The sequence below is a fragment of the Tachysurus fulvidraco genome, chromosome 21 (assembly GCF_022655615.1).
Source record: "Tachysurus fulvidraco isolate hzauxx_2018 chromosome 21, HZAU_PFXX_2.0, whole genome shotgun sequence".
Taxonomy (NCBI): Eukaryota; Metazoa; Chordata; class Actinopteri; order Siluriformes; family Bagridae; genus Tachysurus; species Tachysurus fulvidraco.
In genome coordinates, this window is record NC_062538.1 from 19208905 (window position 1) to 19234601 (window position 25697).

At 36.0% G+C, this 25697-nt stretch overlaps 1 pseudogene; it reads left to right on the top strand.

The window, feature by feature from the left end:
• Positions 1 to 223: 223 nt before the first annotated feature.
• The window catches only part of LOC113661733, a 40200-nt pseudogene continuing 14726 nt past the window's right edge, over positions 224 to 25697 (top strand).

Below are 25697 nucleotides of genomic sequence, written 5' to 3' on the forward strand. Positions count from 1 at the left end.
TATGTGACCTGGCAGTATCTCAAAGAATCTTACTGGTTGAAAAGTTCGCAAATTTTTTCAGTTTCAGTTATTTTAGCTGGTGCCTTCATTTTGATATGGATCATGGTACATTCAGTAACCAGTTTTTCTACATGTTTCTAAGTCCTTCCCATATACTTTTCTTCCTCATCTTTATTTAGTGTTGAAATAAAATCAAGTGGCAGACAGAAGCCAACACCAGAAAGCACAGATCCATGAGGTAAATATATTTAAATAGAAAGCTTCACTAATATTCCATCATATGACTCTTTTGACTATAGGAACATTTAATATTAGTTAGTTAATGTTTTTAAATGTATATAAATATCTTAATCACACTTTCTGTGTATTCTACCAGAGCCATGCTTCGGCTTCTGCTGCTATTGGGTGAGTGTTATGTGTTACAGTATGTGTGTGTTATAAAAGATATCTAATTGTTATAATGTGCATATTTCTATATACATTATAATGATGATGTGTTTATTTATGTGAATGAAAACTAATGTTACTGTTATATCTTTTACTTGGATGTTATAAGGTGCAGTGAGTAAATACAGCTGGATAAATAAAATTTTTTGTTTGTCTATTAATTTCATGTTGCAAAGATACAAATTGTGATTGTTTTAAAAGGGGTGATTAAATTTCATACCCACTGTACAGTATATGCATTGGTCATATTTGATAACTTACAGATCAAAAAATCACTAGCAATATGTCCACTTAGTACAAAGAAGAAATTTATGAAATCTAATGTCAAATAGTTTACTTTATTTTTGATCTTAGTAAATGAGAGATTCAGTGACCTCAAATTACATTCATTAAGTAAAAACAGTATTGTGTATTTTACAGGGTTTTTCAACCTTGGTGTCTGTCTGCCACGTCAGTATAACTTTATTAATGAGAATAAGACCTGGTCTGAAGCACAGAGATACTGCAGAGAGAATTATGTTGATTTAGCCTCTATTACTAACACTGAAGAGGACTTGGCCCTTACAAACTTAATTGACATCAGGAACAGCAGTCGAGCCTGGATTGGACTGTACGATGATCTGAACAGCTGGAAATGGTCTCTGGATGATGATTCTTTCTACAAGGAGGGAGAGAGAAGCTTTAGAAACTGGTTTATACAGAAGCCAAGAGACTGGTATGGAATCAGTTTGTGTGTGTATGTAACGTATTATGATCAAGCTTGGAGGGAAGCCTCCTGTTCCTCAACGCTTTATTTCATGTGCTTTGATGGTGAGTTTATGAAATACAAGTTAGCTTTGAATTCAGTACATATTTTCTGTAGAAGTACAGGTTTCCTATATTTCTATTGTCTCTTTTAGGCAGAGTGAATGCAAGTGAGAGATATGTCCCGGTTTATCAGAACCTGAATTGGACTGAAGCTCAGAGATACTGCAGAGAACATTATACAGACCTGACCAGCGTGAGGAACGAGACTGAGAACCAGGAGATTAGATCAATGTTTAATAATACATATTATTCAAGTTTTTGGATCGGCTTGTACAGAACCAGATCTTGGTCAGATAAAAGCAACTCTTCATTCAGCAACTGGAATCCTGGACAACCAGATAATTACAGACAGAATGAATCCTGTACTGCTGTGTCATTTAATGATTCTGGGAACTGGACAGATGAATATTGTAGCCAAGCTTTTCCATTCCTTTGTTACAGCAGTGAGTAGATTTTTGTATTGAGTCTATCTATTGTGGCAATTTTCAGTAGAACATAAGCATAGTAACCAACATTTGTGTTATCCTACTATAGCAATGCTGCCATTAGCCTCTCATCAGTATCACTTTGTTAATGAGAATAAGACCTGGACTGAAGCACAGAGATACTGCAGAGAGAATTACACTGACCTGGCTACTATTGATAACATGGAGGAAATGAACACACTCCTTAACACAGTAAATGGCAGCTACTCAGGTTTAGCCTGGATTGGACTGTATGGTGATGAGGACAGCTGGCGATGGTCTCTGGATGATGATTCTTTCTACCAAGAGGGAGAGAGAGACTTCAGAGGATGGCCCCATCAACCTGATAACTCAAATGGAAACGAGATGTGTGTTTATATTACATCTGCTGGAACCTGGTCTGATGTAAACTGTAACAATTATTTTCAATTTGTTTGCTTTAATGGTGAGAATATATAATGTGTTTAACTAGGATTAAACTGTCGTTCTTTGTTGATGTGTTATTGAGTACAATTATCGTTTCAGGATGGAATGGAACAAAAAATTTCACATTGATTAATCAGCCCATGTCTTGGAACCAATCTCAGCATTACTGCAGAGTGTATTATACAGACCTGGCCAGTGTGAGGAACCAAGCAGATAATGAACAAATCCTTAATCTCACTGGTGGCTCTAACACTTGGATTGGTCTATACAGAACCAGGCTCTGGTCAGACAAACGGGAATATGTGTATGAAAACTGGAGACCAGCCACTCAGTTTATACCTGAACAGCCAGATAATGGTGTATATGTTTATTGGGAATATGGTTTTCAGCACTGCACTGCTATATCTCTCACAGATTCAGGCTACTGGACAGATGAGAGCTGCATAACCACAATCCCTTTTTTCTGCTATAAGAGTGAGTTCATTTAATCAGCATCTAATTATTGATTATTGCACAATATAAAGATTACTTACAGCCAACATCGCATTTGGGCAATTATTTAGGAATTCACATCTTTCAACAAATCATAGGATGTTCAGTGAGGTAACTGTTTAAAAGATTCAGGAGTATAAATTTTATATGTAAATCTCTCTTATATATAATTTAAAGTAATTACTTTCTTTGTTTTGAAAACAATGTCTAAGCTTTAAAGCCTCGTCCCAAAGGCATATTTAAAGCAGTGAAAATTAAATGTAAAACAAATATATACACAACACTGCACCTTTATTAATTTAAGACTTTATGTTATTCTGTCTTTTAAAGAATCCTGCACAGCATCCTCATGTTCCCTCTACCGGTATCACTTTATTAATCAGAATAAGACCTGGACTGAAGCACAGAGATACTGCCGAGACAAATACACTGACTTGGCTACCATTAACAGTATAGAAGATGTGACAAGACTCCTTAATACAGCCACAGCATATGACATCTACTCAGGTTTAGCCTGGATTGGACTGTATGATGATCTAAAGAGCTGGAAATGGTCTCTGGGTGATGATTCTTTCTACAGGAATGGAGAGAGAAACTTTACAAACTGGTATATAAACAAACCAACGAACTGGTATGGGAACAGTTTATGTATAGTTTTTTTGATTTACTCTAAAGAATGGTGGGAAGCCTCTTGTACTTATACACTTCCATTCATTTGTTTTGATGGTAAGCAAAGCAGTTATATATATTTTAATTATAGTTTTGTAAGCGTTAATAAAAAATAGAATGGCTAATAATTTTAGAAACAATTACATATGCCACATATTCACATATTCCATGTAAAAGTACTGTTTTCCACATAAAGTTTTATATATTGCATCCATCTCTTTTAGGTAGAGTGAATGCCAGTCAAAGCTATGTTTTGGTTAAACAGAACATGAACTGGACTGAAGCTCAGAGATACTGCAGAGAACATTACACAGATCTGGCCAGCGTGAGGAACGAGACTGAGAATGACAAGATCAGATTATTATTATATCGATCTGATTATTATAATTATTATTATTATTATTATGCTGTTTGGATCGGCCTGTACAGAACCAGATCTTGGTCAGATCAAAGCAACTCTTCTTTCAGCAACTGGAAATCTGGACAACCAGATAATTATGCACAGAATGAATACTGTACTGCTGTGTCATTTAATGATTCTGGGAGATGGACAGATGAATCATGTAGTAAAGGTTTTCCATTTCTCTGTTACAGCAGTGAGTAAATTTTTGTTTCCTGATCTTTAAAAAATTTTCAACATCTGTACAGTGTCTGATCATAACACCAATATTAGCATTATTATAATATTATATACAGTATACTCAATGAATACCCACTGCTAATCTACTGAAAAAAACTTAAATGAACAAATGTTCTAAATTAACATTTATTAATTAATTAATTTTGTTACCTGTTTAGCAATGTCCTCTACATCCTCTCATCAGTATCACTTTGTTAATGGCAATAAGACCTGGACTGAAGCACAGAGATACTGCAGAGAGAATTACACTGACCTGGCTACTATTGATAACATGGAGGAAATGAACACACTCCTTAACACAGTAAATGGCAGCTACTCAGGTTTAGCCTGGATTGGACTGTATGATGATCTGAACAGCTGGAGATGGTCTCTGGATGATGATGCTTTCTACCAGGAAGGAGAGAGAGACTTCAGAGGATGGCCCCATCAACCTGATAACTATAATGGAAAAGAGCTTTGTGTTTCCATGAACTACAAAGGGGAATGGTTTGACAGGCCTTGTAATGACAGACATCTATTTGTTTGTTATAATGGTAAGAATGATAAACTATGTATGTGAGAAAATTTGTGAAGTGTTAAAAATTGCTATTATAGCTGATATTGGCTGATGAATGATAATAATATTAATAATAATAAATATTTTGCCTATAAGTGACTATCACAATGTTTTGAATCTTAGGAACAAACATATATGTTCAGATTTATAACAGCATGACCTGGGAAGAAGCTCAGAGATTCTGCAGAGAAAATTACATAGACCTGGCCAGTGTGAGGAACGAGAATGAACTTCAGCAGATACTGAGCATCATGTATCGCTATGATGAGATATGGATAGGTCTGTATAGGAAACGATTATGGTCAGATCAGAGCAACTCAAACTTTACATATTGGAGACCAGCATTTCAGGCACAAGGACCAGAACCTGATAATGGTTTGAATGTATATGGTCAATATGGAAACCAACACTGCACAGCTGTGGATCATTCAGGCAAATGGACAGATGAAAACTGTTCAGACCGCTTACCTTTTGTCTGCTACACTGGTGAGCGTATTTCTTCTCTGAGTAGTAGAAACAATAATAAAATGCAATTTATGAGCTAACTCTATTACTGTATGACACTCATGTAAGACTCGGTTAATGGCCACTAAATGAAACTCATGAAATTGTCAATCAAATGTTTCCAGGTCTTCTGTGAGTTCCAAAATTCTAATTTTGATTTCCTTTTTCTTGACAGAATTTACTCCAGGTGAGTAAACACTCAATTACTGTGACTGTCCTTAAACTTTAATAATATATCTGTGATTTATATCAGATTCAATAGTTCATTAAGTCAATGTTAATGTTAAACTATTAATTTCAGTAACCACTGTTTTTATACACTATATGGCCATAAGTATGTGGAGACTTGAGCAACACCATCATATTAGCTACACAGACATCCAAGAAAAATATTAGTGAGTTGTTTAGTGGGATTCTGTTTACATTTACATTTACATTATGAATATATATGAGTGCTTGAGGAGAAAAGTAAACAGAGTAGAGGTGTATGAGCTAGTGTAAGTGAAGATCAGCAAGCACCACTCCTTTATTCATTTAGGAGATTGCTGGAGGGAACATAAACCTCTAGGAGAGTGTTGAGGACCAGACAAGGATGCTGTACCCGACAAGGTCTTGTATGTGAGCATCAAGGCCTTGAATTTGATGTGGGGAGCTTCAGGAGCTGATATAGAGTGACTGTCATGCTGACACATTTTTATACACCTTAGTTCCAGTAAAGTTAAATCTGTTAAATCAATGCTGTATACAAAGACATTCTAAACAATTATGTTTTCAACTTTGGCAAAAGTTTGTGAAATTCTCATGAGTTTGTTGGTCAGGTATACTCCATATACTTTTGGCCACACAGTATATAAATACATTTCCATATGAGGAACAAACATGCTGCATAACACTTCGCATGTGAATTTGCATATGGAAAGAATACAAGTATATGTGTTTATTGATCTTAATGCAAAATCTATATCGCAGCTGCTGTTATGGGAGTGCGACTAAAAACCAGATCTAATGACAATCTCTTATACTCTGAGGTTGCAGGATCTGTGCTGATGGCAGTGAGTAAACATTCCTGAGCCTTAATCTGAAACAGACAGATGTTTATCCAGTTTTACTAAACATTAAAAGTTATTAAATATTATCATTAAATATCAATATTGACCATTAAACATTACATTATGCTTATCTTGTAGATGTGTAGCAATTTAGGTAACAAAAGAAGTCTTTGTTGTCTAACATGATGAAGAAGTATACAGTACATTGGTATTTGATTAGTTGTGGTTTATTTACATATAAAAGACTTTGACAGCACTTACAGGATTTATTTTACATTTTTCAGCTTGAAGAACAAGTTAGCAGACTGGGACTTTCAAAGAACTGCACTGTGACTGTGAGACGCATCCGTAAGCTTGATCCATGAGGGAGAAAATCCACATTCATGCTCAGATTCAAAATATGTTTATGTTCCAGATTTTTCTTCATTTATTCAGCAATCATTCAATCCAGAAGCATTCAGGAATGCTGTAGAGATCTGTTCACACAGAAATACACATATCATATGCTTCTTATTTTATATCACATATAAGTATTTTATAAGTACTTTGCAATTCATTTAAACACTCTCACACTACTGTAACTAATATATTTATAGATCTCAAAAGCTTCTTAATGCTTTCTGGATTTGACCATAATTATAATAATAATGACTATAATTACAATATTCTAATTAGTAAATGAGTGATTTACATGTAATCTTATATTTGCTGTTTTGGAATTGAATTTATATTTGTTTTGTTATATACTCGTATATTGTTTTTCCTCAAATTAATTTTAACTAAAAAACTTGATGTATTAAATTTCCTGATTTGCTCCAATCACTTTGTTAACAGTTGCCTGTTTTAGGAACACTACAGGACTATTTAGTATTTAGTAATTGAATTCATTTATTACTGAGATTTATGGATGCATTGATTAAAGTATGACTAAATAACATGCTAATAAAGAAACACTAAATAAAACATCATCATTTGTTTTGTGATTGTTTTCAAATACACTGGACGTGAAATGAAATTTTAATTAACATCAAAACTTTAATTTACACATAAAACACTGGCTCATATCTCAGTGTAGTGTTATTGATGTGATCTCAACCCCACTGATGAATTATAAATATATCTGCATCCCAGATCTGTTCACCAATCGTCACTTCCTGAACTCACTCATGTTTTTGTAGCCAAAGAAGTTCAAATCCCCATAGCCATGTTCGTAAATTTAGTATTGCCTTTAAAATGGAGACAGGAAATGGTGGTCAATTCCATATTAATTGGGGGGGGGGGAATAACACACTTTTTAACATGGTAAATGAAAAACTGTGATCAAGCTTTTCCATTCCTCTGTTAAAGCAGTGAGTACATTTCTGTTGTGTCATAAATAAAAATGTCAAAGCTCTTAAATATAAATTTTACACTTAGAATTACTTACACATAGTTACAACACCTTCAATGTATTTGGAAAAATAAGCAAACAATTTTATTACCTCCTTTAGCAATGTCCTCAAAACCCTCTCATCAGTATCACTTTGTTAATGAGAATAAGACCTGGACTGAAGCACAGAGATACTGCAGAGAGAATTACACTGACCTGGCAACTATTGATAACATGGAGGAAATGAACACACTCCTTAACACAGTAAATGGCAGCTACTCAGGTTTAGCCTGGATTGGAATGTATGATGATGTGGACCATTGGAGATTATCTCTGGATGATGATGCTTTCTACCAGAAGGGAGAGAGAGACTTCAGAGGATGGGAACATCAACTACAATGGAAATGAGATGTGTGTTACCATGGGCTATGGAGGGCAGTGGTTTGACCGGCCTTGTACTGACAGAAATTATTTCGTTTGCTATAACGGTAAGCTCTATCAGAAAAATTAAACATTTGGACTGAGTTATTTTAACCTGCATTTTTAGCTGATAAAAACAATATGAATCATTATTATCAGCTAATTATAATACAGCTAGAAGCTCATAGCTTATGCAGAGTGAGTTATATAAACCTGGCCTCTGTGAGAAATCAGACCGAACTTCAGAAAATAATGAGCATTGTGACTGTGTATGAGGTATGGATAGGTCTGTACTGTATAGGAACGGAGAACAGAACCAACATGAAAACCTGATAATGGTTTGTATTCATTTGGACAAAGTGGAAATCAACACTGTACAGCTGTGGGTCATCTTGGCTGATGGAGAGATGAAAGCTGTTTTGCCAGATTCCCTTTTATCTGCTACACTGGTACATTGATCTCCATTTTGTTCTCCATTTTTAATTTAAAGAATTATAAATAAATGAAGCTGGATGTCTAAATATGATTTTAAAAGATAGCTATAGCAGTGTTTGCAGCTGGGATAAGATTACCAGATTGTTTCTAATCCTAATATGTGTTCCTTGTGCTCTGGCAGCATTCACTCCAGGTAAGCAAAAACACTATTTACAGTATGTGTAGATGAAAATTAAATAGAGATATCTATGATCCTTAGTTAAGTAAGCGAATGCTTATTGAATGTCTGTTTCTTTATTGGTTTTAATTAATACTTTTATACAGGTGCTGTGATGGGACCACGTATGAAAGTCACTGCTAATGAAAATCTGTTAAACTCTCAGATTAAAAGACTGGTGCTAATGGAAGTAAGTTAAGTTATTAATAATGGATAATCATTTCATATTTTTGTCAGCTTCAGCAAGAATTGAGCAAACTGGGACTTTCAAGCAACTACACTGTGAATGTGAGGAACATCCTACAAAAAAAGTCTACATTCAGGTTCAAAATATAACTGACTAACAAAAAATTAATTCCAGGTTTTGTGGTGATTTATCTTTACTCAGCAATCTTTCTTTTCCAGAACACTTGAACCCTTGCAATGCCTTCTGTAATGTGTCATTATTAATAACAATGACTGTAATTTTACTGATTTGTGATCGAGCACAATTTCTTCAGTGTAATATGGTTTATTGCTTATGAATGGTATTCTTGAAATGAAATTCAAATGAACAAAAGAAACAGTAAACTTGCTTATGAAGAATATTGCTATGAGCATTATGGGATACTATGTGGTTTTCATTTATTAATTGTTTTCAGGGGGGAACGTTGGCTTAGTGGTTAGCACGTTCACCTCACACCTCCAGGGTTGGGGGTTCGAATGCCGCCTCCGCCTTGTGTGTGTGGAGTTTGCATGTTCTCCCCTCTGGGTACCCCCCAGTCCAAAGACATGCATGGTAGGTTGATTGGCATCTCTGGAAAATTGTCTGTAGTGTGTGATTGCGTGAGTGAATGAGAATGTGTGCCCTGTGATGGGTTGGCATTCCGTCCAAGGTGTATCCTGCCTTGATGCCCGATGACGCCTGAGATAGGAACAGGCTCCCCGTGACCCGAGGTAGTTCGGATAAGCATAGGGTTGCCACCTTCAATACAGAAAAATAAGGGACGCCTGCCGCAGAGGGGACCACACCTCTCGGGGCCACGATGACCACAGTCCCGATGGCATGCCAGTGGTGGTATATCATAACTTAAAACATGTATTCAAAAAAATATTAAGATTGATACCAATGGACATTATAAGATATCTGCTATTGAAATCAGTGTGAACAGATGCACTCAGTCTCTCACTATCACAACTTAAATGGTCATATTGAATACACAGCTATGACAATAATAAATATACGCCAACAAAGTGTGACTGAGAACACAAAAAATAAGCTTTTGGAGGAACTTGTGAGATGTGAAGTATATTTTATTAACTTATTATTAAATTAACAGATCCATAACTTAGTAATTATAACTTGCAAACTTGCAAAAGATCTTCCATGAACATCATGAACATAATAACATCAGTGGATGTATATCAGTGTATCAGATGCCATCGGATTTTCTGTCACTCTGACTCTGTCAACAGAACCGGCGAGGGGGCGTCCCGCCCTCCTCTGAATCTGATTGGCCGTTATTCACGGCCCGTAACCCTAAATCAAACCAATCAAACCAACGATGGCAACGAGTATTACCCAATCAGGGGCAGAATAGGACGCGTCTCCACACAATGCGGGTGGGGTGATTTGCAGGTTGTGCTGATTAAATGTCAATCTAATAATAAACAGAAAATGAAGGAACGTGTGAAATGTTTTGTGTTGGGTGAAAGTTATTCAAAGAGAAAAATATATTGTTTATATTGTTTAAAAATAGAGTATATGTTATTTATTTATAGAGAAACCAAGAAAGTCTGATAGATTCAGCTCCTCGTTGCTGTGGATGTGAAGAACCACATTGTTTTGTTTAAACATCCTGTCAAAATAGCTTTATTTAATAAAGCTTTATTTAATAGGTCTCACAAAAGTCTCCATACATGCGGGAAGTTAACATTTGTTAACAAGTTTGCCCATCCCTGTTATACATTTTTATTGATTAAATAACTTTTTATCCTCCCAGCAGATGGCGCTGAAGTCACAGCATTAACGTGAGTGAAGCTCTCAGTAACTCATTACAAAATAAATAAACAGAACCATGTCATAACCAAACACGAGACAATAAAATCCACTGACATTTACCACAACATTCTCAGCATTATTATTATTGTAATTATACAAGTTAGAAATTAACGCAAATTGTAGGCTAATAATGGACAGGAAAAATGTGCTACTGTATGTGCTGCATGTGCTGCTACATGTGCTATGTGCCACATGTGCTACATATGCCATAGATATATACATCTAGATGTAGCCTTGGGTAATGCAGTTCATTGGAACGTATGTGTCAATAGGGCCACCATCTTGGAACAGGGGACCCACTCCTCTTTCCAATGTAGGCAAAGGAAATAAAATCACCATAAATCGTCATGAATGCGATTTTGTATTTTTTTGTTGTTGTTGTTGTTTTTTTGTTTTTGTTTTTTTTGTTCATTCCAATGGTCAGACATGTATTTATCATTGAGTCCAGAGAAAATTTAAGGTTTTGATAAGATAATCTTTTTTTTTTTTTTAAATATAATGCATAGTGCTAGTAGGCCTAGGTTTATTTGTTACATTCTTCCACTTAAGTAAACTTCAAATGAACAATCACTACTTACCTTAGCCTACTGCAGTAAATTCAATCATGTATCCTAACTTCTGAAAATGTCACTGTTACATCCACCAAGCATCCAAAGGTGTTTAAATCATTTCACTTACTAAGATTGACTGATCGAAGAGGTCTGGTCTTACAAACCCCTGACAGGTGTGTTGGACCATGGGTGTGGAGATTCTTCGGTTGCTTTGTTTGACGTTCTGCTTAACCTGGATGAACTAGGCTACTGGAGAAAAGGGAAATTGTCTGAGCTTATAGGAACACATAATAAATTACAAAACGTTTTGGTAAAAAAAAATTGCTCCGACAAACTTTTGAAAGATGACCAGGAAAGTTAAAAATGGATGGGGTTGCTCCTTGCCTTAAAAGAACAGTCTGGCCAGTCCTGTCAAAATCTTCAGGCCGAAAATGACAGCTGCACAGTAAGGTGTGGTCTTTTGGCTCAAAGCCCTCTCTCCTGAGTGCTATTGTCCATGACTGACATCTCTGTTTATCACTTGGGAATCTACAAACAGATTCAGAATCAGATTATTTCATTTAATGCCATGTCAGCAATCAAAGCTATTTTCTTGGCAAAAATTCAATTACAAAAACACAAATATCATATATATACAATAAAAACAAAACAAATATAAACAGCAAGTCATATTATACAATTTTTTTAATTATCATACGATTGAAAAAATCTAAAACATTTTCAGGCATAATCTCATTAAATATGTCCTAAGTGAAGTAACTTCATAAAAGAGCATTCTGCTTGTGCTGTCATAATGTGCTACAATATGTGCTATTGCTAATGCTACTACATTGATTACATGTGGCATATAATAATATATAATATAACTTATCCATCCATCCATCTTCTACCGCTTACCCGGGGCTGGGTCACGGTGGCAGCAGTCTAAGCAGGGACGCCCAGACTTCCCTCTCCCCAGACACTTCCTCCAGCTCTTCTGGGGGAAGACACAGTCCCTCCAGTGTGTCCCAGGTCTTCCCCGGGGCCTCGTCCCGGTTGGACATGCCCGGAACACCTCCCCAGGGAGGCGTCCACGAGGCATCCGGAACAGATGCCCGAGCCACCTCAGCTGACTCCTCTCAATGTGGAGGAGCAACGGCTCTACTCTGAGCTCCTCCCGAGTGACCGAGCTCCTCACCCTATCTCTAAGGGAGCACCCAGCCACCCTACGGAGGAAACTCATTTCGGCCGCCTGTATCCGGGATCTTGTCCTTTTGGTCATGACCCAAAGCTCATGACCATAGTTGAGGGTAGGAACGCAGATCGACTGGTAAATAGAGAGCTTCACCTTGCAGCTCAGCTCTTTCTTCACCACAACAGACCGGTTTATCGACCGCATCACTGCAGAGGATACACCGATCCGCCTGTCGATCTCCCGCTCCATCCTTCCCTCACTCGCGAACAAGACTCCAAGATACTTAAACTCCTCCACTTGAGGCAGGAGCTCTCTACCAACCTGAAGGGGACAAGCCACCCTTTTCCGGCTTACCGTAAAAATTCAAATAATAGCCGAGTCCCTAATAGACGCCAGTCTCTTTTAAATGCCTGGTGTGACGAGAGGTTTGGGTAAATAAAGGCCGGTCTCAAATAGAGGCCTGGTCTGTTTTTTAGTATCGGGTTGTATTCGATCTTCTAAAACCCGTCAGATCGGCAACATAACAAAGAGGTTAACGAACTTTCTTTTAGTCTTCAGTTTTTCTTAATTGTCTCAATACCACCATGGAGACTAAAAGAAAAAAGTATGATTTGACATTAAAGTTGACAGTTGTCAAAATTTGCCGAGAAAAATTCGGGAGAAGCAGCGGCAAGACATTTCATTGTTTCAAAGAGGGAGAGCCGTGCGCATCTGTGCGGGAGCTGTTAGTGCAAGCACGGCAGGCAAAGTTAGCGGAGGCCGGAGAGGGAGAAGTGGAGGAGAGCGACGAGGAGGAAGAATTCGCCAATGAACTTGTAATTGAGGATCGCGGGGATTATGATAGTGATGAATAGAGTAATTTTCTATCACATGATTGCAGTTGTTTTACAGGGTAGCCTTCATTCTTTCTTGTTGATGTGTTTCGGACAACAAGTTCATATGCTCGATGGATTTTAGCGGTAACTTATATCGATCGTTCTGCCCATTGCTGTCACATCGTTTCGTTTTTTGTGCTGCCAATAATCTAAGACATTTCTTACATTAAATGATTTGTTAAACACATTCGAATTAATTATAAATAAAACGTAATATAATGTGGTAACCTACTGTCATGCTTGAACATCTCAACACTAAATTAAAGGCCTCCTATAGACGCCTGTTTCAAATACAAACCGGTGCAGTTCGGCGATTTGGGTAAATAGAAGCCCGGGATATTATTTGAAGTTTTACGGTATGTAGAATATAAATAGTATCGACATTATCTTTTGTTTTGTATGTTGAAACTTGTTATATCTTTCCATGGAATTAGTTCTTTTTCTGTTAGATGATAACAGGGCTCTCAAGTTTTGAAGACAGGCAAGCATGACATCTGCAAACCCCCCCAGCAATAAAAAAAATAATCGGGGAGTTGTTGTGTTTGGCAAGGATCACTGACCGCAATTTAACCAAATACAAAGTATTTGTTTAATTTCCATTTATTAATTTGTGTGTGTGTGTGTGTGTGTGTGTGTATGAGAGAGAGAGAGAGAGAGAGAGAGAGAGAGAGAGAGAGAGAGTATGACTGGTGTTTATTGTAAGTGCTTGTTGCCTTTGTGGACTCATTTTATCATTTGTAATTTTGCCTCCCATTTAAAACAGTTCGGCACAAGCCCAGCCATAGGGTCATGATTGTTTCGTTTTAAGGTTTTGTTCAAACCGACCATCGAAAATACCCTCGCTAGTGAATGTTTCTTTTTTTATCGGTTGTTTCGTTAAATCTTACCCAGATAGTGCTATTTTCTGATTGGCTATTGTGTAGCCTCTTTTTTTATTGGCTGATATGTGTCAGGCTCGACTAAGTGGTGCGAACTGATACATTTTGGGCGCTGCGGCATATTAAATAGCCAAAAAGTTTTTCTGCGTGAGAAATACAATGTGTGGCGGAAGAGCGTGACAAAAGACTCTCAATGCGTGACACTTGACAGCCCTGTGATAAACTGTACAATGTGCATAATGACATGCTTTCATTGTGTATTTACAGTATTGTATTTACAGTATGTGCAACAAATGCAGACTAATATGTTGTATTTTGTGCAAATTCAGGGGTTCTGAAATATTTTGGAGCATCTTCTGGTACCAAGTCTTTATCAGCCACTCAATGTCTGAACTTGAGGAAGAGGATCAGCATTCCACTTCTCCCCAGCAGCATTCTTGTGTGTGTGTGTGTGTGTGTGTGTGTGTGTGTGTGTGTGTGTGTGTGTGTGTGTGTGTGTGTGTGTGTGTGTGTGTGTGTGTGATTTTATTTTGCAGATATTGCTTACATATTGTAAGTAATATAACAAACTATCTATAGCACATGTAAATGTCTCCCCATATGCTTTTTATTTTTATTTAAACTTATGCCAGTTTATTGCTAAATTATTTACTATTAAGGTATTTATTATTTTATGATTTTCTATTACTTTATTATATTGTTATTTATTTTATAATATTTATTTGTATTGTTTCAATTTCAGCCCTGCGATGGCTTGGCACTCTGTCCAGGGTGTATCCTGCCTCGATGCCCGATGACGCCTGAGATAGGCACAGGCTCCCCGTGACGCGAGAAGTTCGGATAAGTGGTAGAAAATGAATGAATGTTTCAATTTCAAATCTTGTAATGAAAGTTAAATTGTGTAAAGGGGGGTTTTCATCCTAGCTAGAACTACCACTGGGTCTAAGTTCAGAGCAGGTCACAATTAATTAAAAGCTCTCAGCCCAAGAAAAAATATATAAATAAACTAAAACAAAACTGCAGATAGCCACCAGTTAGCTATATCGTAAGGACAAGTGGCATGGAGATGAAAGTGCTGTCAGTGGAATGAAGATTACAGCATTCACAATGCAAACCTTCAGAAAAGGAAACCAAAGCATAAAGTGAACAAACCAGTGATCAACCTCAACCACAGTCTCTGTCATAACGTATGACAAACAAACACACAAATATGTGACCGTGCAGGATCTCATAGAACCTAATTATAGTTTTAGTTATTTTAATTAGCACCTTCATTTTTAATTGAATCATAGTACATTCTGTAACCAGTATTTCTACATGTTTCTAAATCATTCCCATATGCTTTTCTTCATTTAGTGTTGAAATTAAATTAAGTGGCAGACAGAAGCAAACAGCAGAAAGCACAGATCCATAAGGTAAATATATTTCAATAGAAAGCTTCACAAATTTTCCATCATACATGACTCATTTGACTATAGAAACATTTAATATCATTTAGTTTTATTATGTTTTAAAATGTATATAAATATCTTAATCACACTTTCTGTGTATTCTTCCAGAGCCATGCTTCGACTTCTGCTGCTTTTGGGTGAGTGTTATGTGTTATGTGTGTGTTATAAAAGATATCTAATTGCTATGATGTGTATATTTCTATATACAATATAATGATGATTATTAGTTTATTTATGTAAATGAAAAGACATTTTAATGATATAATGAAAAGAATACACCGTACCATTACAGAAGTTTATTTTATGCTTACTGGCTTATGGTGTTTACCAGTCATTTTTAATAAGGGTATGATCCTTTATCCAAATCACTGATTTTTTTATTTCTTTTTTTCTGACCTGTTACTCTTAGATCTTTAAAAGTTGCATTGAGTAAATACAAATGTATAAAACAAAATTTGTGTTTGTCATCATTTGATGTTGCAAAGCTACAAATTGTGATTGATTTGAAAGGGGTGATTATTTTTCATAGCCACTGTATATGCATTAGTCATGTGTGATAACTTACAGATCAAAAAATCCATCTTAAATCACTACAAAGATGTCCAATGAGTACAAAGAGGAAATTTATCTACAGTAATTACACATGTAAATTAGTTCACTTTATTTTTGATCTTTAGTCAAAACTTGTATAATGTATTTTACAGGGTTTTTCAGCCTTGGTGTCTGTCTTCCTCGTCAGTATCACTTCATTAATGAGAATAAGACCTGGTCTGAAGCACAGAGATACTGCAGAGAGAATTATGTTGATTTAGCCTCTATTAATAACACTGAAGAGGACTTGGTCCTTACAAACATAATAGACATCTGGAACAGCAGTCGAACCTGGATTGGACTGTATGCTGATCTGAACAGCTGGAAATGGTCTCTGGATGATGATTCTTTCTACAAGGAGGGACAGAGAAGCTTTAGAAACTGGTATATACAGAAGCCAAGTTACTGGTATGCAATGAGTATGTGTGTGTATTTATCTAATTATGATGGAGTTTGGTGGGAGACATCTTGTTCCTCAATGGTTCGTTTCATGTGCTTTGATGGTGAGTAATGCAGATTTGAATATGCTTTATGAAGAAACACAAGTTAGCTTTAAATTCAGTACATATTTCCTGTAGAAGTACAGGTTTCCTATATTTCTATTGTCTCTTTTAGGCAGAGTGAATGCCAGTGAGAGATATGTCCCGGTTAATCAGTACATGAATTGGACTGAAGCTCAGAGATACTGCAGAGAGCATTACACAGACCTGGCCATTGTGAGGAATGAGACTGAGAACCAGAAGATTAGATTAATGTTTAATAATACATATTATTCAAGTTTTTGGATCGGCCTGTACAGAACCAGATCTTGGTCAGATAAAAGCAACTCTTCATTCAGCAACTGGAAACCTGGACAACCAGATAATTACAGACAGAATGAATCCTGTACTGCTGTGTCATTTAATGATTCTGGGAAATGGACAGATGAAAATTGTAGCCAAGCTTTTCCATTCCTTTGTTACAGAAGTGAGTAGATATCTGTATTGAATTTATCTATAGTGGCAATTTTCAGGAGAAAGTAAGCACCGTAACCAACATTTGTGTTATTCTACTCTAGCAATGCCACCATTACTCTCTCATCAGTATCACTTCGTTAATGAGTATAAGACCTGGACTGAAGCACAGAGATACTGCAGAGAGAATTACACTGACCTGGCTACTATTGATAACATGGAGGAAATGAACACACTATTTAACACAGTAAATGGCAGCTACTCAGGTTTAGCCTGGATTGGACTGTATGGTGATGAGGACAGTTGGAGATGGTCTCTGGATGATGATGCTTTCTACCAGAAGGGAGAGAGAGACTTCAGAGGATGGGAACATCAACCTGATAACTATAATGGAAATGAGATGTGTGTTTATATTATATCTGATGGAACCTGGTTTGATGGAGACTGCAGAGCACATTTAACTTTTATTTGTTATAATGGTGAGAAAATGAAATCAATTTATGAGAATAGATTGTGTAGTCTTCGGTTTAGGTGTTACTGAGCACATTTATTGTTTTTTCTTTTCAGGAAATAATGGAACAGAAAATTACACATGGATAAACCAGCCAATGCCTTGGACAAAAGCTCAGCAGTACTGCAGAGAACATTATACTGACTTGGCCAGTGTGAGAAATCAAACAGATAATCAAAGAATCTTAAATCTTACAGTTGTCACTGTGGCTTGGATCGGTTTATACAGGACCAGACTCTGGTCAGACAAACAGGTATCCACATATGAAAATTGGAGACCAGCCACCTATCAACAGCCAGACAATGGTATACAGAATAATAATCCCTGGGAATACGGAAATCAGCACTGCACTGCTGTCTCATTCAGAGACTCAGGTCATTGGACAGATGAGGACTGCATATCCACCTTCCCTTTTATCTGCTATAACAGTGAGTTCATCTAATCAGACATTATTTTTTTATTATTGCACAATATGAATCTTTATCCACTTGAACTGTAAAAATATCACAAACATTTTTTAATCATTTTCTACTTTAACATTTGTATTTTTGGTAATTCACATCAATTTTTACATAAAAAATGTTGTTTGTCAGCAAAAAATTATATAATGGTGTTTTTCCTTTAAAGAATTCTGCACAGGATCATCATGCACATTCCATCAATATCACTTTGTTAATGAGAATAAGACCTGGACTGAAGCACAGAGATACTGCAGAGAGAATTACACTGACCTGGCAACCATTAATAACATGGAGGAAATGAACACACTCCTTAACACAATAAATGGAATCTACTCAGGTTTAGCCTGGATTGGACTGTATGATGATCTGAACAGCTGGAAATGGTCTCTGGATGATGATGCTTTCTACAATAATGGAGAAATAAAATTTAGTAATTGGTATATATACAAACCAAGCTACTGGAATGGAAACAATTTATGTGTATATTTTGATTATTCTGCTCTTTGGCTGGTGACTTCATGTTCTACAACACTTCCATTCATTTGTTTTGATGGTGAGTGCCACAGTTTTATATATATATATATATATCTATATATATATATATATATATATATATATATCTATATATATATATATATATATATATATATAATTCTAGCATAAATATTCTACACAAATTCCACTTCCTTCTCTTTTAGGCAGAGTGAATGCCAGTGAAAGATATGTCCTGGTATATCAGAACATGAACTGGACTGAAGCTCAGAAATACTGCAGAGAACATTACACAGACCTGGCCATTGTGAGGAACGACACTGAGAACCAGAAGATCAGATCATTATTAGCTAAAAACAAGGATGATAATTATTATACCTCCAGTTATTACTATTACTATTACTATAACGGTTATTATTATAATTATTACGCTTTTTGGATCGGCCTGTACAGAACCAGTTTATGGTCGGATCAAAGCAACTCTTCTTTTTCCAACTGGAAACCTGGACAACCAGATAATTATGGACAAACTGTATCCTGTACTGCTGTGTCATTTAATGATGATTATTATTATGGGAAATGGGCAGATGAAAACTGTGGTCAAGCTTTTCCATTCCTCTGTTACAGCAGTGAGTGAAGAACAGTAAATTTTAGTAGAATTTCTTGCTCTTAATGAACACAAATATCATTTTTTAAAATAATGAGCACAGTAACCAACATTTGTTTTATTCTACTCTAGCAATGCCCTCAAACTCCTCTCATCAGTATCACTTTGTTAATGAGAATAAGACCTGGACTGAAGCACAGAGATACTGCAGAGAGAATTACACTGACCTGGCTACTATTGATAACATGGAGGAAATGAACACACTCCTTAACACAGTAAATGGCAGCTACTCAGGTTTAGCCTGGATTGGACTGTATGGTGAGGCGGACAGCTGGAGATGGTCTCTGGAAGATGATGCTTTCTACCAGAAGGGAGAGAGAGACTTCAGAGTATGGCCCCATCAACCTGATAACTACAATGGAAATGAGATGTGTGTTTCCATGGAGTATGGAGGGTGGTGGTTTGACAGACCTTGTACTTACAGAAATTCATTTGTTTGCTATAATGGTAAGCTCTGCCAGACAAATTAAACATTTGGGATGAGATATTTCAACCTGCATTTTTATGTACTAAAAACAATGTGGATAATTATTATGGGGGCACGGTGGCTTAGTGGGTAGCACGTTCGCCTCACACCTCCAGGGTCGGGGTTCGATTCCCGCCTCCGCCTTGTGTGTGCGGAGTTTGCATGTTCTCCCCGTGCCTCGGGGGTTTCCTCCGGGTACTCCGGTTTCCTCCCCCGGTCCAAAGACATGCATGGTAGGTTGATTGGCATCTCTGGAAAAATTGTCCGTAGTGTGTGATTGCGTGAGTGAATGAGAGTATGTGTATGTGTGTGTGTGCCCTGCGATGGGTTGGCACTCCGTCCAGGGTGTATCCTGCCTTGATGCCCGATGACGCCTGAGATAGGCACAGGCTCCCCGTGACCCGAGGTAGTTCGGATAAAGCGGTAGAAAATGAATGAATGAATGAATGAATAATTATTATAAAGTTTTTGTGTTAATTTTATAATTCTCTCAATCATAGGTATGAACAACTCATATGTAATGATTTATGATCAGAAGACTTGGGAAGAAGCTCAGAGCTTTTGCAGAGTGAGATACACAGACCTGGCCAGTGTGAGAAATCAGACTGAACTTCAGAAAATAATAAGCATCATGACTGTGTATGAGGTATGGATAGGTCTGTATAGGAACCGATTATGGTCAGATCAGAGCAACTCAACCTTTACATATTGGACACCAGTGAGTCCGGAACCAACACCAGAACCTGATAATGGTTTATATTCAATTGGACAAAGTAGAAATCAACACTGTACAGCTGTGGATGATCTTGGCAGATGGACAGATGAAAACTGTTTCTCTAGATTCCCTTTTATCTGCTACACTGGTGAGTTGATCTCCATTTTGAATTATTTTAAAGAATAATACATTAAAAACAATAATACTAATCCAATATATTAGACTAATATAAGAATACATCTACTGAAAACTGGATGTCTAAAATGATTATGAATGTTAGGAATAAGTAATGTTTGCAGCTGGAATAAGATTACCAGATGTTTTCTAATCCTAACATGTCTTCCTTGTGCTCTGGCAGCATTCACTCCAGGTAAGCAAAAACACTAATTATGTGTAGATGAACAATTAATAGAGATATCTGGGATCCTTATTTTACTAACTGAATACTTTTTTTTGTTTTGTTTGAAGTTGAAGTTTTGTTTATTTCTTTTTTATTGGTTATAATAAACAATTTTATACAGGTGCTGTGATGGGATTGCGAATGAAAGTCACTGCTAATGAAAATCTGTTAAACTCTCAGATTAAAAGGCTGGTGCTGATTGAAGTAAGTAAACATTTCTATTATATCTTCCTTTATCTGTCCATTTAATTTATATTAATACATTTTATTACATTGAGTTTATTTTGTAGACAAATGTGTTTAGCAAAAGAAATATTGTTGTCCAAAATGAGTATACATTAAAGCATTATAAATTCATAATGGATGAGATGTGGCTTAAAGGATTTTAAAGTATTTACTGCAGTTACATAATTATTTCATATTCTTGTCAGCTTCGACAAGAATTGAGCAAACTGGGACTTTCGAGCAACTACACTGTGAATGTGAGAAACATCCGTAAGCTCGATCCATGAAGGAAAAAGTCTACATTCACATTCAAAATATAACTGAGGGAAATTCCATGTTTTGTGATGATTTATCTTTTATTTACTCATTTACTCAGCAATCTTTCTCTTCCAGAGCAGTTGGAAATTCTTTATTAAAAAGAACATATAGTTATTAAAATGTTTTAACAGATTTAAAAATATTTATAAACCTTGAAATGCATTCTGTAATGTCTCATTATTAATAACAATGACTAATTATACTGATCTGTGATCGAGCATGATTTATTCAGTGTAATATTTTATTGGGTTTATTGCTTATTTAATGGTATTCATGAAATTAATTTCAAATGAATAAAAGAAACACTGAACTTGATTATGAAAAATATTTCTATGAACTTTAATGGATACTCTGTGATTTTCATTTATTAATTGTTTTCAGTATTGGGTTCCATGTAGTTTTGGTTGTGCTTATTAAATCTAATAATAAAAAGTAAATGAAGTAACGTGTGAAATGTTTTCTGTTGGGTGAAAGTTATTCAAAGAGAAAAATATATTTTATATTGTTTGAAAATAGAGTATATATTATTTTTTATTGAGAAACCAAGAAGGTCTGTTAGATCCAGCTCCTTATTGCTGTGTGACATTACACTGTGGATGTGAAGAACCACTTTGTTTTGTTTAAACATCCTGTCAAAATAGCTTTATATAATAAAGATTATACAGGTCTCACAAAAGTCTCCATACATGAGGGAAGTTAACATTTGTTAGTAAAATGTAACTGAACCTCCTTTACATGAATACCTTTTTTCATACATCCACATCAGTGGTGTAGTCCTCAAAAAAAAGTGCCCTTAAACTCCCTGTTCCCTGCCACACTGCCAAGACAAGAAAAGCAAAAACAACACACAGAACTCAATGTTAGCATTTACATGACATTAACATTAATGCCTCCAGCAGAATTCATTTATCCAAATAAACTCACAGTGCATTTGAGTTACATACATTTTATCAGTATCTGTGTTCACTGGGAATCGAACCCACAACCATTGCGATGCTAATGTAAAGCTCTACTATAATGCACTCATACTATAATGCACTCTTATATAAAAACTATTTTGTCATTCAATTATATATTGTTTGTTCAGTTACAGTATGTTCCAAACATTTTTTCTATCTATTGTAACATGGACTGTGGAAAAGTGGCATACGGTTCATTTTTTTATGAATCATCTAATGAACTGCATCCCAATTGTCGCAAATACTGCAGAAGACTTATTGGAACCCGCTTGGTCCCAAGATTCACACATTTAACCAAAAATCATGGTTTGGGGTTACATTGAGTATGGGGGCATGCGAGAGATCTGCAGAGTAGATGGCTACATCAACAGCCTGAAGTATCAAGACATTCTTGCTGCCCATTACATACCACAGGAGAGGGCAAATTCTCATACTTCAGCCTCCACCTTTCTGTCCTAATTAAGTAATTATAAATCAAGGCTTGATAAGAATTTATTTTGGTATAATAAGCTTAATCTAGAGGCCTTTGCCTTTCATATATGCCACTTCTGATTCCAAATGATCAACTAGAAGTCAAGTTATTATCTGTTGTTCCTACAACTTAGATAGGAGACGACTTTTGTCTGGGAGTGTATGGATAAATTTAAAGTAATTAAATATTTCAATATGTTTATGCATTACAGGATACCTAAACAAATATTTTATAGATATAATTTACATATTTTCCCCCTTATAGATTCAGTGTGGAACCTGCACAAAATGGTTCCACATAAAATGCTTTGGGATGACAGAAGCACAAATACCGAGCGGACATATCCCTTGGTATTGTGCATTGTGAATTGATCTAAAGCAAGTACAGAGACCATAGAGTTTAACAATAATATTTGTAATAGCTCTTATATAAGCAGCAGGATTGCATATGTTTGACAAAAACTGATTTACAAATTGAAGTTTACATCACAGTGAAATGTATATTGTTGTATATTGTTTATAATGCAAACAATAAAAATAATCAGAAACAAGGTTTCTCAAAATAAGTGTTGTAGTATAACTATCAGGACATCAGTGATGTGTGAGCAGAATTTGGTGACAGTACAGTGTATTACAGTGAAGTTATTGAATACAATTTCCGTAATTGTGAAGTTATGGAATTATTTTCATATTTTAAAAAATCATAAAAATTATACAAAAAGACATTTCTCCAAAATAAGTGTTGTAGTATACCTTTCAGGACATCAGTGGTGTGTGAGCTGAATTTGGTGACAGTAAAGTGTATTACAGGCAAGTCATTGTTTTTTTATTATGAAAAATCATAAAAATGATACAAAAGGACATTTCTCCCAAGTAAGTGTTGTAGTATAACTTTCAGTGATGTGTGAGCTGAATTTGGTGACAGTACAATGTATTACAATGAAGTTATTGACTGTTTTTTAGTATTCACTTTTCGGGTTTTGCACTTTGCAGACGGTCCCTTGGAATCTGTTTCTCAGTCGTCTGCACATAGAGACATGTATTTTGTAAACCGCGGAGAAAAGCTGATTTTGAGGAAAATTGGGTTGTAGCAGCCTCTCTACATTACTACAATAGGAAAGAGGTGTTGTTTGTGTAGTAACAGCGTTTAGCTCAGGAGTTATTGACTCTGGAAACTCAGATCTGTGAATATGCGGCCAACTGTCCTTAAGTCTGCTTCAGCATGACACCAGCTTCTGTTGATGAAGTAAACTCTCCTCCCTGTAAACATTTGGTGAAGCTGGTACGCGACAGCTGTCAGAGGCAGGGAAAGGGGGCGGAATTCAAACAAAAATGAACCAATTACAACAAAGTTTTTGCGAGTTAAAAAATGCGATGCAGTTAAAGGGGAAGAAAAAACAAGGGTAAATTATGGACATTTTAAGCAGCAAGTTGGTATACCGAGGGTATACGCTATTAAGCCATAGAAGTCGTTATACGCAAACAGCCCTGGGGAAAATGTAAGCATACTTCGTATACATGCGTATGGCCCAGACTACAACACTGATCCACATCTTTCCCAGACTTATTGTAACTTTGGCTCCTTGTGAGATCTTCGTAATCCATCCATGACAATGATTTCTATAAATTCTTCTTTTAACAAAGGCATTCTTAAAGGATATCTGAAAAGACATAATCTGTAATGTATATAGATTTTGAAAGACATTTTGCAGTGAAGTTAATTTCTCCTATATATGGAGACTTTTTTGACACCCTGTATAATTGTGAAAAAAAAAATAAAAAGTAAAAAGTGAAACAGCATAATACTTTATCCATGAAAGAACCAAAGAAAACAAAAGCATCACCATGCTTTTTTGCTTAAAGGTGAAAAGACCCAACTTTATGTATGTTTTGTAAGATTCCCTTATCTGTCAAACATATTTTATTAGATTGTCTTTGACTTAACACAAGCAGGATGCTCTTTTATCAAGTTACTTCACTTAAGGACATATTTAATCAGAGTATGCCTGAAAAGGTTTTGTATTTTTTCATCATATGTTAATTAAAATAAAAAATTGTATAATATGACTTGCTGTTTATATTTGTTTTGTTTTTATTGTATTCATATGATATTGTTGAGACTCAAGATGGCGTAGACAACCACCACTTTAGCTTAATTTCACTGGTTGTCTGTGCCTTTCATAAGTTGAGACAACACAATGTCGCAAAGTTTCATACTCTGCAACTGCAGAGCAAAAGTGTCAGGGAGAAACTGTATAAGGTAGTGTTTTGCAGGGATACTAAACACTTAGTTTTAAAAATGGTTAACTGAGCTGACAGTCCTGGAAGGATGACACCAGTTACTGTAGGTTGGCAGTGTAACACACAAGTCCAGCCTCAAAGTCAAACTTTTTTTTTTTTGGTTTATGTGACTTTAGTACATACTTATTAGTATTAATATACATAAAAGTATTGTGGGACAGGAATAGAGCAAAAATTGAACGGTCTTTGGCACCTCAACTATCTAACTTTCACATTAATTCAATTCAATTCAATTCAAGTTTATTTGTATAGCGCTTTTTACAATAGACATTGTCTCAAAGCAGCTTTACAGAACATAAACATAGAGCAGGAGGTAAACATAATTAATGATAAAGGAATTAACGAATAATAAAAGAAATAAGAATTAACAGAATAAAAATTCTAGGTTATTATTAGATATATATAGTTCACAGTGTGTATGTATTTATTCCCCTATGAGCAAGTCTGAGATGACTCAGGCAGCAGTGGCAAGGAAAAACTCCCTTAAATTGGTAAAGGAAGAAACCTTGAGAGGAACCGGACTCAGGGGGAACCCATCCTCATATGGGTGACACTGGGGGTGTGATTGTAATATACAGTCAGTTAAATGTTGTATTGGTGTGAGGTTCAAGGACTTCTGATCTCCTGAGTACCACAGAGTCTAACTGGAGATGTCTCAGGATTCTTAGAGTCGGCCTCGGCTCAGTGGACGTCCAAAGGCTT